Source organism: Aptenodytes patagonicus, chromosome 7 (assembly GCF_965638725.1).
Source record: "Aptenodytes patagonicus chromosome 7, bAptPat1.pri.cur, whole genome shotgun sequence".
In the NCBI taxonomy this organism is placed as follows: Eukaryota; Metazoa; Chordata; class Aves; order Sphenisciformes; family Spheniscidae; genus Aptenodytes; species Aptenodytes patagonicus.
Window position 1 is genome coordinate 26,688,295 of NC_134955.1, and position 14,691 is coordinate 26,702,985.

Genomic DNA, 14,691 nt, shown 5'->3' on the forward strand with positions numbered 1-14,691 from the left:
ATCACCCAACTGCAGGCACCCACACCTGGAGATGACTTTTCTGAGGGTGTCTCCTGGAGGATCAGAGGAAAGAGAGAAACTCCTCCAAGGGGGAGTTGGTACCTGAGCAGGATGTGCAGGGAAGGTACAGGGTGCAGTCGCTTCACCAGCCGCTCTCTATTAAAGGCCACAGGTACACAGATTTTTTTTAGATTTTGTCTAACGTTGCTAAGACAGAAAACACGGAGAAGCAGGATCTTCTAAAAAACAACACAAAGATAGGTCATGGGGACAGCCAGTATGTGATTCGCAGGGTTGACATCCATATGTAAGATGGGATCAGGATCAGGAAAGGGTTTAGGGCAACAAAGTGGATTGTATGTTGAAGTAATTTCCGAGACCCTAACTTGGAAATAAGCTTCTCCATTTACATCCTTGGGGCATGAGCTAGCTACATGCTGAAGGAGGTGAATTTATATGGCAAGAAAGTGAGACAGGAATAGGACGGGTTGACAGGGCAGTCCATTACAGCTATGTTTTAACTTGGTCAAATCAAAAGCGACACAACCCTGCAGGAGACCAAATCTGGTGGCAGGCACACCAAGATGTTGGGAAGGCGGTGGACGGCAAGCATTCAAAGGGGGTCTCCCATGAACGGCTCATGTCACAGACGTTGGACGCGCCTGGGCTGCTGTCAGTCATTTCCAGCCCGGCTCTCTTCCTGGACCTGCAGGACCTCTCCTTGGCAAAGACCTGATTAACCCTGAGCTTCTGGGCAAAGTTCTGGCCCTGGTTGCTGACCATTTTTCCAGGGAGAGGAGTCCCACAGGCTAGGCCCCAGCACGTTCATCCTCCAAGCAATCCCTCCCCCCAGAGCAAAGCCCACCGCTGTGGCCCGTGGAGGCAACTGCCGGCCCAGGTTAAGCTCCGGGGTCCCTGTGGAGGTTTCACTCCAGCTGTGGGACCAGCCTCATCGCGGCCGTGCTTTCCCACGTTGTGTTTACCCTCTCGGGTTTCGTGTGTTTTCCTTGGGCTCCCTTTGGTAAACCTTTGGCTTCAGCATATTATTAGGGAAACAAGAGCTTGGTATTAAGTGATGATTATGCAATTTATTCTGACAGTGAAAAACGTGAAAAGGGGAAATTGACATTTGTGATTTTAGTTATGCGCTGACAACTATAATTAATCTTAATGCCAGCAAGAAGCAGATAAGTGAATGTGATGGGAAAACTTGCATTTTCATTGCTGTTGCCTAGGGACAGCTACTTAATCATGGCAATAAAATGGCACAAGTTAAGGAATTAAAGAGGGCAGAAACTTTAAACTAGTTTAAATACAAATAGAAAAGAAAGACATAAAAATGCAATGAAATTAAGATACATAAAAGGCACAAATTAACTATATAGAAAAATACTACTGTACAAGGGTAAAAGAGCAAGAAGTGAGTTTATAAAAGAAAAAGAAAAATCTTTCCAAAAACCCAGCTAGGGGCAATTGTAAACAGAAACAGGAAAGGGCTGAGCTTAGATCTAATATACAGAAAAAGGCAGAGTAACTATTTTTCACTTTATTGGTTAAAAAATTTTTATGAAAGTGAATGAAGATTGATCTTTTTAATTTGACTTTTGAGGATGAAAAATTGTTTTTTGATATGCCATTATTTTAAAATGAAAATGACTGGTGATTTTGATGAACAAAATACATTAACCATTTGAAATGAAGAAGCCTAAGTCAGTTTTAAACCACATGAAGTGAAAACTAACATTTTTTTTGGTATGTCCTGGTGGGAAAAGAAGATCTTTCAGCCCATTTCACTTCTGTTCATTATGTATCAAATTAAGAGATAGTACCCACTGCCTTTGGGCAGGAGGACAGACTAGATGACTTCTTAAGGTCTTCTTTCCCTCTGCTTTCTCCTGGCTGTACTCGAATGGAATAGGATACATAGTGTTCCCTTTCCCTCTTCCCACAGAGCTTTTTTTCAGGCTTATTTAAAGAATTTGCTGAGTGCGGGGAGAGCGCTTGCTTCACAAATACAGCGTTGACTGGGGTCTCTAGCCCTGCCGTAATCGAGATAAGAAGAGAAGGAAACCAACTGCTGAGGAACATTTGAGTGGTGTTAGTATCACCCTACAATTACGCCCAAGGCCATGGGCTCTTCCACTGATGAAGATCTACCTATAGTTTTGGGTACCCTCTAGGGTTTCTTGCGGGAATGAGGTAGCTTCTCCCACCAACCGAATATACCTTAATTTTGCAGAATTTAGTTTGCTGCAAGTTAGAGTGAGACTGTATTGTTCCCAGCAGGTCCTGTTTGTGTGTATCCCTGTTCTTGGCCTGCAGCTCCTGCAGCCGGTGGAGAGGAACCCATGGGGCCAGTGCTTTTGGATGTGTCTCTCACAGAATGTGCACCACTGCATGGAGCACTGCTGGCTCAGAGGGTAGCCCAAGGTTGGCCCCATGCTTTCTCCAGATTTGAAATTTGCAAAATTTCCCTCTGTCCCATTTTAGAACAAGTAAATCCACACACATACATGCACAGACTCTACAACCTATTGTGCTTCTAAATGTCTGATACATAAATGTGGAGGTTGTTTGAAATCAGCTTGAAATTGTAGACCAGGGTCTGAAACCCTGCCATTTCAATCACACTTTGCAAATGCATTATGTGTCTTTTTTTCACAACCCTCTCCTCTCTGATGAGCTGCAGTCAGAGGGAAAACAAACTTGCCTTCTGTGAACATGGGTGACTCCGATAGTCACCTCACCTGTCTGGCACTTTCCCTGTGCCAGTTACTGGCATGTCCTGATTCCTCTCCTAGAAAATATGACCATCCATGATGCTGTGAAGAGAATGAGGGTGAGCTACAGCACATCTGAGGTGGAGCTGAACAAGCTGTTCAATGCAAAATCATCCTGTTGGTGTTTTTCAACTGCTTTTTGCTTGGGTAGGGGCAAATTTACCGGGGAGAGGAAGGGAGATGGGGAAGGCAACTAGGGAAGTTTCAGCTCACACCTACCCTGACCCACCTCCCGTTCCCACTTCCAGAGTGCTATCAAGCACTCCCAGCACAGCAACATCATGGTTTCTTTGTGGGCCAAAAAGCCATGTGCTAGACACAGCCAGTCCGCCTGCTGATCGGCTACAGGCATGTGGCTCCTGCTGCCACACGATGCTGTGTGCGGCTTGCAGCTGGCCAGATCACAAGGTTCTTCGGTCCATCATATGCAGCGGTGCACAGACTTCTTCAGCAAATATGGCCCAGACTGATGATACTCTGATATTACAATTCTTTTTGTGGTTTTTTTTAGAGAAAACTGGTATTTTTTAGCCAAAATGTAACTTGGTTCTTTGAGCCAACTCACTTAAAGAAATGTTCAGACAAGTATTCATATGGAGTATCTTGATGAAAGTTTCTCTTACACTCAGCATTTTTCTTTACTTTCCACTGCCGAACATGATTCCTCATCCCAAATCATCTTCAGTTGATAAATTCTATATCCAAACTGAGGTTTACAAAACCCTCCATTTACAGTCAGACTGTGGAAATCCCAACCACAGAAAGCTGCAAGTAAAATGTGGTAAATGGTTTTTAAAAAAAAGCTAAATAAATATATAACTAGCATTTGGTTATATTTAGGATAAGCAAATCTGATGCTCCGTGGCATAAAGCCAGCCATGTGAGGGTCAGGAAGAAATTTCCACCACAGATCATTTCTGTACATTACTGCACAATTAGACAGGTGCTTTGTGTGATGTTTAAGCTTCCTTTGGAAGGAGAAGGTAGTGGTTGTCGCTGAATCTGGCAATGAACACCAGTGGTCTAATCTGGCATTTCATTCATTCCTTTTCCCCTGCGACTGTCTACTAAGAAAGGCCAGTGAAAGAACTGCTGTTTTTTTTCTTGGGAGTTTGTCTCTGTAAGTCAAAAGACATAAAAAGGACGTGAATAAGAAACAGAATCCCCCCCTCCTCTTGCATACATCCACTGTGCCATGTGTGTCACCATTAATGAAAATGAAGGCCATGTGTTAGTCCATTCAAAGAGATGGGAATGGTCATCTCAGAGCAGCAAAATAGACTTTACAGCTGTTCTTTTTAAAGAAGACTAATTTTAAAAAGGTCACCTATTCCAACCTGGCGGATAAATCAGAATACAAGAAGACATATAAGTGTTTTGATCAAAAACTCTGGTCTCTGCGACATGGCTGGAAGTGAGGCTATCAGTGCTACCAAGCACCTCCTTGTACAGATCAACAAGGACATTTTTGCAGGGTTGGAGCTGACAGCCTAGAGATCGCAGTATCCCATCTAAGCCATGGCACAAAAAGCCTTTCATGTCATTCACTTCTACCTCCAGTACAAGACAAATCTTCACCAGAAAGAATTTAAAAATTGTAATGGATATAATTGCATAGCAACACTGACATTCAAACAGTGAGATGCTTTAATAACAGGTACCAGAATAACAGCTTGATTGAGAAATCTGATGTTCTGAGACAGATTTAGTTGGAGATACAATGTGATGTGTTAGATCATAGTTAACCAGGTTCATTAGTTCATTTAGGACTACTAACTCCGCACTTTCTAGCCAATTACATGCCCACAAGAAGACACATTAACTTACAGTAACTTTACCATTACGGTGTCTCAGCAACCCATTGAAGGAGACTGTATGGTGAGGGAAGGAAAGTCCTTGCTGTATCTCAGCAAATAACTACAAGATGAATCATGTTGCCCAACCTCTTAGGACTGATGGGCTGTCAGACAATTTGCCTTTTTCACATTGGGAACCACTGAGTAGACAAAGAGAAACCATGTCACCGATTTTGCAAATAGGTGTGAATTCATTGACATGAATTGATTTTAGCAGTCTTATACTGTAGCTGAACTTGGCTTATGCCTTGAAGGGAAGGGTTGCAGTAGGTATGAAGGAAAGTTATTGACAAGAATATTTTCCACGTGAATCAAAGCCTGTTTTGTTTTCAGATCTGCCAAGACTGACAGCCTCCATTTCTTCTGCAACAACCTTACATAAGGATGGCATTAGAAGGCAGCATTCACGTCTACTGGAGCAGCTTATGATTCCACCAGTGGATCCAGGAGAAAAATTAAAAACTCCAAAGCTTGAGCTAGAGCTTGACAGGTAACTGAAAACAGAACCATTTCTCACTGCAGCACAATCTTAAATAACTGTTCATATTGCCAAGAACAAAATAGAAATATCCACCCAACCACATGACTTTGGAGCAATTTCTAGGCTGTACAAAGAGCGTGGTGGGTGCATTAACTATAAGACCATTTCTTAATCTTGAAAGTCAGAAACAGGTCTGAAAATGAGAACATTACAGTTTTGTTCTGGGCTTTGTCATGTACTAACCATCAGGCCTTGAGATGGTCTGATAACATATCGGTAAGATAGAGGTAATGATGCTGATCCTCCTGGTAAGGGACAGAGCCATTAAAATACTGAAATTCATAACAGTGTGATTAAGGAGCTGTGTGCAGAGTCTTCAAGTCAAGATAACCATCACTACCCCACCATCACCATCCTCAAAAAAAAAAAAAAAGTAGCAAGTTTAATGCTGTAAGAACTGGCTGGGATTCTCTGGTAATTACTTCTGTTCAGGATATGCAAAACTTGCAGTATTTGCAATGCTACCTTGCAAAGGTTTCAGTGTTTTTTCACAAATTGGAGACCTTATCTGGTCCAATACATTTCTTGATCTCAGTAAACATTTCTTTCTCAGCCCAAGTTTTATTTCAGAAGAAGCTTCTTTAGGGAAAGGCTGGCTGTCAGCCCTGGGCATGGTGTATCCTCACTGATGAACAGACATTTGGATCTGCAATTTCAGCAGGCCTTGGAGAAAACACTCCAAGCTAAATGGGTTAAATGTTTCCATCAACATACATAGCACAGACACATGCAGTTAAAAGGCAGTCTGAACTGATTCAGAGGCCGTGTATATTTCCAAATAAATTCAATTTACTAAGACTGACTCCTAAATGGAGTCTAGTGTCAGTAAGCCCTCTAATGGAAAACTTGCAGTCTTTGTATTTTCCACGCTGTGTAAGTACCAAACCAGATGGCACTGGCTCTGGGATGCAACAACCGAGTCTCCTTTCCCTGCAGGGACAAATGTGCTGACACTACATAATGCTTACAGGTGTTATTCAATATTACAAACACTAATAATAGACTTTCATCTACAGGAGTCTCTCGCTCAAAGGCCTTCAGGCTCCTGAACACAAATAAACTCCAAACATAATTTACATTAAACAGGCAATATGCCTGACTGAATCACATAGCAGGAGCAAAGTCTGGGAGAAAACTTGACATGCTGTGGTCACCCATCCATAATGCTTAGTGGCAACATCAAGAGCGAGGAAGATGCAGCAGCCTTGTCTCCTGTTCCCTCTGCTCCTTACCATGAGGAAGGGATTCTCCCAGCAGGGGGGACTCGGACAGCAAGAAGCATGGTGCAAGCAGGCTCTTCGCTATGTGGGCAATCCCTTAGAGAGGGTCTTGGCCTGTTACTCTTTGCCGCTAAGGTATATGCTGGCCCCAAGGATTTTTCAGGTTTGAGTGTGATCCCAGCCCCATAAAATGTCTGGGAAGGTGGCTCTGCAAAGGAGACCTGGCAATTCCTGAGCCTTGGTCTTTGGGTTTCGCTCTGGAGGTGAGCTGGCTGGCACATTTCAAGGAGAATTGACCCTCCTCCCAGCCCAAGCAGTTTCTTCCCTCCTTGCAGAGATCTGTGGTGAGCCTGTAAGTACAGGCATTGATGCTGCCCACTGTGAGCAGCAGCTGAGATTTGTTACTGTGGGGTTATGCAGGAACCCTTCTTACCCATGGACTCAACCATAGCTCCTTACGGGTGGCAAATAAGGCATCAGGACACAGCCCGAGAAACACAAGGTCTTAATGACGAGAAAAGGTAAAGGCTGTTGTATAAACCAGTTAAATCACCTCTTAGAGGAGTAGGTGAGCTCTCAATACTCATACAGGGCTAATGCCCATCTTGGAGAGGATACAAAGAGCTGGATCAGAACTAGTAATGACCCCTGTCTAGTCCAGATGGGTGAGTTTGCAAGTAGTTTGCTGGCATAAACCCAGAGACACGTAAAGCATCAAGTCTTCGGTCTTTACTGGAGGAAATGAATTACAAAGAAGATATTAAAGCAATGTGTCTGCACTCATTTTGCATCAGAAAGATGGAAGGAGTTCATTTCAATCCTTCCTCCCCCCTGTCATCAAGTGTCCTAACACCAGTGAAATCCCTTTCACATCAGGTCAGGCAGATCGCCTTTCAGCGGCTGCTTCCCGCAGCCAACGGGGAGAGCGGGGCTGGCCAGGCAGCAGCTGGGAGCTGGGGCAGGCAGCAGGTGCTGAACACTTGTGGAGCCCCAGAGTTCCCTGTCCCCAGGACCGGGACTGGGCAGGCAGCAGTGGGGAGAGGGCTTTTCCCAGCTCATGCTCTGGATGGGGCTGGAGGAACGCTGCCTTGCATCAGCATGTGTGCCCCAGGGCAAGCAGGATAGTTGGATGTGAGGTGTTGCTGGGGCATCTGGGGCAGAAGGTACTGCCAGTGCCAAGCCATTTGGGGCTGCAGGAGAATGAGTAAATCTTGGTTGCATGAGCAAGTATGGGCTAGAAAGGGTGAAAGTTGCAGAGTCTGCCCCCTCTGCACTGTCATCTCGTGTTAGGTCTGGCTGTCGCATGCCCTCTGCAGTGCAGGGTACGTGGGGCAGGATGGGAAACATGCGGCAGAGGTTGTGGTGGATGGGAAAGGGGAGAAATAGCACTGTGCTGAGCGTGGCCGACAAGGGGTGGTGAATGCATGAGTGGGCAAAGCGCCCATCATGTGTCCAACTGCACATTCCCTGCAGTGGTTATTAGGACATGTTTCTGTGCTGTGCATCGGCCCAAACACACATTCACAAATTTGCCTGCTGTCAGCCTGTTTAAACCAGAGGTCATGTGGACCAAAAGGCTTCTTTTGTGTGCCAGGGAACCACTGGCATGGAGCAATATGAGGTGTAAGAGACGGTGAAAGACAGACTGGGGGAGCTGGACCCCACTGCACCTGTGGCAGTGAGAGGAGTCATGGCCTTGCAGCCCACAGGCAGCTCCTCTGGAAACTCGCATGAAAAGGTGCCCAATACCCTCGTCACAGAAAAGGTTACAGCAAGATGAAGTGCAAGATGAAGGTGCAGCAAGATGAAGTGACTGCCAGATAATATGAATCCCAAGCACATTTTGCCATTCGTGATAAAGATTAATGTCTTGTAAAATACAGCAGACCAAACATTTGGTGGAGATGATAGGTGTGTGTTCCCGACATGAAACATTCAGCAGAGATTTGGGAAGATGGCATGCTTTCCTGCGCTTGGGGTGGGAATGGCAGATGGACAAGAGAGGAGGTGCAGCCAGCCACAGGAATCTGGTGCCTGCAGATGCTCTTGTGTCATCACACCTTAGTTATTGCAATGTCCAGGTGCCTCACAGTACTTCGGCAGCCCAGTCTCCAGCAAGTTTAAAAAAAAAAAAAAAAGTGTCCCTGAGCAAATTAAAAAGACAGCTCCTCTGCCTTTGGCGGTCCTCGCTGGAGAGTGCCCTCCTGCAGTACTGCTGTGGCTTTGTCCTTGCCCTACATGCAGTTTGGGGCACTGTCAGATATCAGATATTGGTTAGACCATGAAAGATTGTTTTAATGTTCATTGAAGCTGTGTGAATTCAATTTCCAATACGGGCCATCTGCCTGTAATAGAGCTGAAGAAGCCATGCCACTGAGCAGGTTTCCAGTGAGTATTAACTAACATTTATTTTTGAGTGCGAGGAGTCATTTTTTAATTTTTAATCCAAGTCTCAATCCTTACCAACACTGAGAACTTGGAATAAAAAAATGTAACTGAAACTGCAAAGGTGGATAGGTATTACTATCTCAGTTACTTACTAAGACTGGGGTAGAGAGAGTCCTAAGTTGGTCCAGCAGGAGCTACGCTTGCTTTGCATGACCTGCCCATCTAACAGTAGCCATAGAACTTTCCTGATTTAATTCTCAATAGAACATACTTGGATGTGAGGATCATGATTAAGAGGAGCAGTAGAACTTCGGTCTTGACTCATGTCCCGTGGACCTAGCATTTTTTGCCTTCATTTTCCTCACCTTAAATTCACAATGACTGCAACTATTTGCACTGCTGCAGCTTCAAGTTCTCTTTGGCCTGATTTCTCAGCTTGTCAACTCTTAAGGCTGTGAGTCTCAGGCAGGGCCAGAGGCAATGAAGTCAGGGCAGTGGAGCAGCAATGAGGAACTATGAACGCTTTTGTTCAGATGGGCTCCACTGTAACGAAACCCAAAACTTCTGGCAGAGATGGAGAAGAATAATAATATTAAATAGCAGAGTCCTACTAAATGTAACACTGCAAATAGGACATAATATTTAAAAACAGCAATGCTATGTGTGGAGAGAAAAACAAGAATCATTGGTACTTAGGCTCTAATTCTCTAAAGTTGTCCTTTAGCACAATAATTCAATTAGAATAACATGAATTGTCTGTTCACTCCGGAAAAAATGAGATTTCTCTTTAGTTCCTCTTGTTCTTATACCAAGGATATCACTCATGCATCCAAACAGTCTCCTCATTACCTGAGAGGAATATTCCTAATTTCACCCTCATCCTTTGGCATTCCCTGGCATATATAACAAAGTGAAGAGAATGTGCTTGGTGTATTACAAAGCCTAGCAACCAGTATTGCTCATCTTATTAAACACAAGCAAAAGATGAAACTTTCAACCTTGAATTTTCCAGGTTCTGAGGCAGGATTCCCCACTGCTCTGCAGCTGATCATCTCCAAGGGCTTAACAAGAACTTCTCTGGTTTGGAGCCTACAAGGAAATATCCCTCGATATCACATATCAAACTAGACTCCTTTTACCCATGCCAGAGGAGTGGAGCTATCACTGGTCCCTTCTCCTTTTTTTTTTTATGGTAATACAAACCAGGCCCAAGAATTCCCTCACTACCTAAATTTTCCATTGCAGAGGACAACCAGTCATTTTCCACAGGAGTTTACTTTCAAAGCACAGCTACTTCTCAGTTACACATGGAAAGCCATGAAAGGTGTTGCTGAAAAAAGGAAGAGGCTTGGACTTCTGGTCTTACATTTTCTCATTTGTGGTGGGATCTCTTGTTCCTTTAGAGACTTGTTTGGATTGATCGGTTTGAAAGTGAGGAAAAGAGAGAAAATGCTAATGTTTACCATACACCCACTCCCAGATTCTTCCATTTGTATGTGTAGAAGCATCACCAGGAGTCACCGGTCTGTGAAGTTTCTGCTCTGCTTCTGTCAGGTAGCTACGAGGATACCTTGCCACCACAAATGGAAGTTTTTCCTGTGCAGGCTGTACCCTTGCTCTTACAGCAGAGCAAGGAACAGACACTGCAGAGCCGACACCTCTCATCAAGCCACCTTGCTTGAAAAGCCATGGCAATACTATTCCTTCAAGCCTATCTCATTCTGAAAGGATGAAAGTTCTTCAGGGTTCCTCTGAAGAGATGTAACACACTAGTGAGTGTGACACAGTCCCAGCTGGACTGACATTGTTGAGAGAAGAGGAAGAAAACATAAGCTAAGAGGTGAACCCTTGGTGGCAGCAATTTGCATGTGGTCACTGCAAGCTTGATGGGTTGGTTTGCAGCCTGTAAAGTAAGAATGCAAGCGAACCTCAACTCTCCACATGGAAACACATCTGCTTGCCCAGTCACTGGGGAGCTGCTGCTCAGCAGAGCGGGTGGGCTGTACTGTCGCTAAAGCTGTGCCTGCAGGCAGGGTCTGCTGGCCCCAATGGTGCAGGCTTGAGTTAAGTGTTGCTCAGTTGTTGCTCAAGAGGGTTGAGCTAGCTTGTCCTTGCGACTCAGTGGAGCACACCAGAGGTCCCACACTGAGGTTCCCCCAGGAACAGAAGTGGTCTGGGAGTGCTGCTGGTGTGCTCTGCCTGAGAGAAGAGGGGTTATAAATGCAAGCACATCCCCTCCTAAAGGCTGGACTGCTTTCAAGGTCTGTGCTGGGAACATCTCCTCAGTGCTGCATGGATGTAGGGACGTGCCAACTCCTACAGCTCAGACACCTCTGCAGTTCGTTTCCTTGCAGGGTAGGAATATCCACAGTTGTCAACACAAGCTTGAGAATAATTTTTTATTTAGTAAAAAATGCACAACTGATATGAGAGAAACAGGAGAAAGAATTATAGCTTAAGTTTTGACTGAAAAGATGTCTTTGATGAAGACTTAACTGGGGAATTAGTAGAAGGGTACAAGATTCTTTTAATCCATGCTTTATTACTTGGTCTGATTTTTAAAAAGTCTAGGCTGCTTTAGCTATGAGAAGTCAGCCCCCTGCTGGAGGGGCACAAGCCAGAAATCTCAAAATGAGTGCGTCCAAAGTGGATAGTGATTTACAAGGTCTTGGATAGAAACCACTCTCTCAAAATAAAAACTATTACTTAAGACAGGTGCCTGCTTAAACATTGATGCAGGTCTTTTCATTGCTTTTCATTAAAATTTGAAGAGATATTAGCAAATCAAGGACTCTTTTTTTTTTTTCATCTAAGAATGCAGAGATAATGCTATTTTTATAGAGATCAGAGGACAATCCTACTAGACTTCTGCAAATCTACTTGTTTCTCAAGTAAAAATGACATTTCTTCTGTGCAAGGCACTCAGAAGAATTGCAATGGAGTGTGACTTAGGAATTCAAGTTTATCAGTATGGTGACACCAGAATGCAATGTTTTTCTATGTTAAAAACTTTAATAGTCTGTATTTCCTGTTTCAATGTTAGAAGGAAAAAAAGAAGCTTAGCCTTTGAGATGTGGTGTTTTTCTGTTTTGACTCTTCAGTTCCAGTCAGCGATGTTGAAAATTTACTCCCAGAATTGGTAATGTTGATCCGATCTTCTTACCTCCAAGCTACAGTGCTGGACATACCCTGGAAACTGTCATAAGAGATACCTTATAATCAGTACAGCTAATAAAGGGTCCTTTTGTTGCAGGAATCTTTTTTCTGTAAGCTGTACGCTCTTCTCCGTTTTTCCTTTCCCTTGTGGGTGGTCAGAGCTGGAAGTAAAACATTAAAAAAAAAAAATCAAACCATTTCAAATGCAAGGAATTTTAAGTTCACAGTCTGTGGCTCATTGTCACTAACAATTTCCTCTGGAATGGTGAAGAGAGGGGTTTTTTTCTTTCTTAGAAAAAGCGCCTGTTCTCTCTCTATTTTTTGGCTTGCAATGCTAGAGGGATGTACCCCATTCAACAGTTCAGAAAAGCAAATCTTTTTTAAAAAGCTGGTTAAAATCTGTAGCTTAAGGAAATATTGCCTTCCTCCCTCTCCCTCCTGATACCAACATTTTTTCCCATAATAACTTCTTATTTTTGCTGAAAAAGAAGCCCAAATACTGTTCCATTAAAAAAATATGACATTTTCTAAAATTCAGTGCTAGAACACATTTTGTCTTGTAAACAGAGATTAAGAGAGTTCCTGTGAGCAGAACATTTGGAACAGCAGCACTCTGTTCAACTTCTGTTTAGAAAAAATATAGAACCTAACCAGTCGTTTTCCACTGTTAAATGGAGTAAGAGCTGCCACCTGCTTCCCAAACCCAGTACTATTTGTATTTCACAATAATTCCTGAGAGGATGACACACGTGGTAGTGGGGCTGCTGGAGAAGCCTCCAGTCCCGCTGCTCCCCGCACACCGTCACCCCTGGTCCTGTGCTTGCGGGGTGCAAGCAGGGCCCTGGCACCGACTGGGTCAGAAAATGGTCCCGACGCTCTGCTGCACTGTGTTCACAATATTCATGAGTTTTTTAGTGGGGTCCTGTGCATCCTTTTTACTCATACACATTATGACACTACTTGTGCTAACCCAGAGAAAATTACTCAATGGATGTATATTTTTGGTTAGCTTCTTCAGATTCCTAACTGACTCCAGTTAAATCAAAAGAGCACTGCTTTAAAGCAGGACGAGAGTTACACTTTTTCTGATCTGCTTAAATCACACCTTAAAATTTTCTCCTTTCTGCCCAAGATGTGCATGAGAAATGTCAGAGCCCCTGACACTCCCAGTTAGGTACAAAACTGGCATCCCTTTCTGAAGTCCATTTTCTGTCATGTTGAAAAATTGTGTCTCATCCTTACTACACCATCTAGCAACAGGACTTGGACAGGTTACCAAAATGAAAATTGTTTGGTTTTTATACACAGTTTCTGATGTCTTGACATGATCTTGGAGGCAAAGGGGACAGCAAGAGGCATGTAAATCAGAAGGAATGAGCTGGTTAGGGAACACGGCAAGGCTGTTAACTTGGAGCAGCAGAGAGAGATGGTTAATTATATGTGTCCACTTCAACTCCAAGGAACAAAGGATGATGGGAATTTGTTGCAGTCAGACTCGAGGAAAAGTCTTTCATTCCTAAAACAAACAAAACACATTGCATTTATTTATGTATTGCTCTCTGAAAACCGCAGTGGACAAAGTTTTGTACTTCCCAAATGACGCTCAGCATCAGGACTGCATCAGAACGGAGTCTGGCTCTGCCCTGTCACGGGACAGGGAAGGGGCTGTTAATGGCACCCAATTTCAGAGGCCTTCCTAGGACAAGCCAGCCCTGTAATGTGAAAGACCCCATCTTCCAAGCAGAAAATAACATGAATCTCTCAGCTAGCAAAGACAGTTCTCCTCCTGCACAGAAAACCCTGTGGTGCAAGAGACAGCTGAGAACAAGACCCCAATCAAACTCCAGTGAATCTTGTTCTGAGGAGCAATGTTTAGGGCTAGAGAGGCTGATTTTCTTAAGCAGCTCCTCAGCACCACGTCAAGCAGACCTTTCATCAGTTCCTGTTCAAGGGAGTGTATACAAATATTGGGGGTGTGATGCTCGATCTGGCCTTGAGCATCAAGCCCGCAGTCATGCCCATCTGTTGCACAAAGGCAGGCCCTAAAAGAAGCAGCTGCAAAGGAGCTGGAGTCTTTCCTCTCTTCAGCTGAAAGAGAAAAATCCTGAGGAAGTAGAAAACTAAATTTCAATAAACTTAGAAAAGTAAACCCCAAACATTATTTCCTTGTTTCTGTACATTGCCATCTTTGCCTTGCCCTTGACAGAAGAAAGTAGATTTGTAATTCATCTTTTGATTACAATTTATTGAATTATATAGAATTTATTGTGTTCTCTGCTGGAAGCTGACATGCCCAATGTATATTGTTCTTTCAAGTGTGGTGAATCAATACACACGTTCAAGTAAACACCCTGAAAATATGCCTGTTAAGTATATTTAACTTGGGGGTGGCATTTCTATTTGAAAAATCCAACCCCATTCCTACTCTCCCTCCCTCCCCAAATATGACCCAGAAGTTACTATTGTTATTATCTTTTTTTTAATCAGAGGAAACATGGCCCAAATTAACCAATGCGACTGAACATGCAGATATGTTTCCTGTTTCCTTCCTCCTCATTATCTTACTTTTGTGAGCTCAGGAATATGCCCACCAGAAATAAACAGGTCTCAGCTGCAAGCAGCTGGCTCTCTACTGCTGCAAGAAGTCCCAGGCCAGGGCTGAGAAACTTTGTGAGAAAGTGGGCCAACTGCTTCTCCTCTTGCCTTTGCAACATGCTACCATTCTGTGTGTGGGCTTTGATTCATGCGCC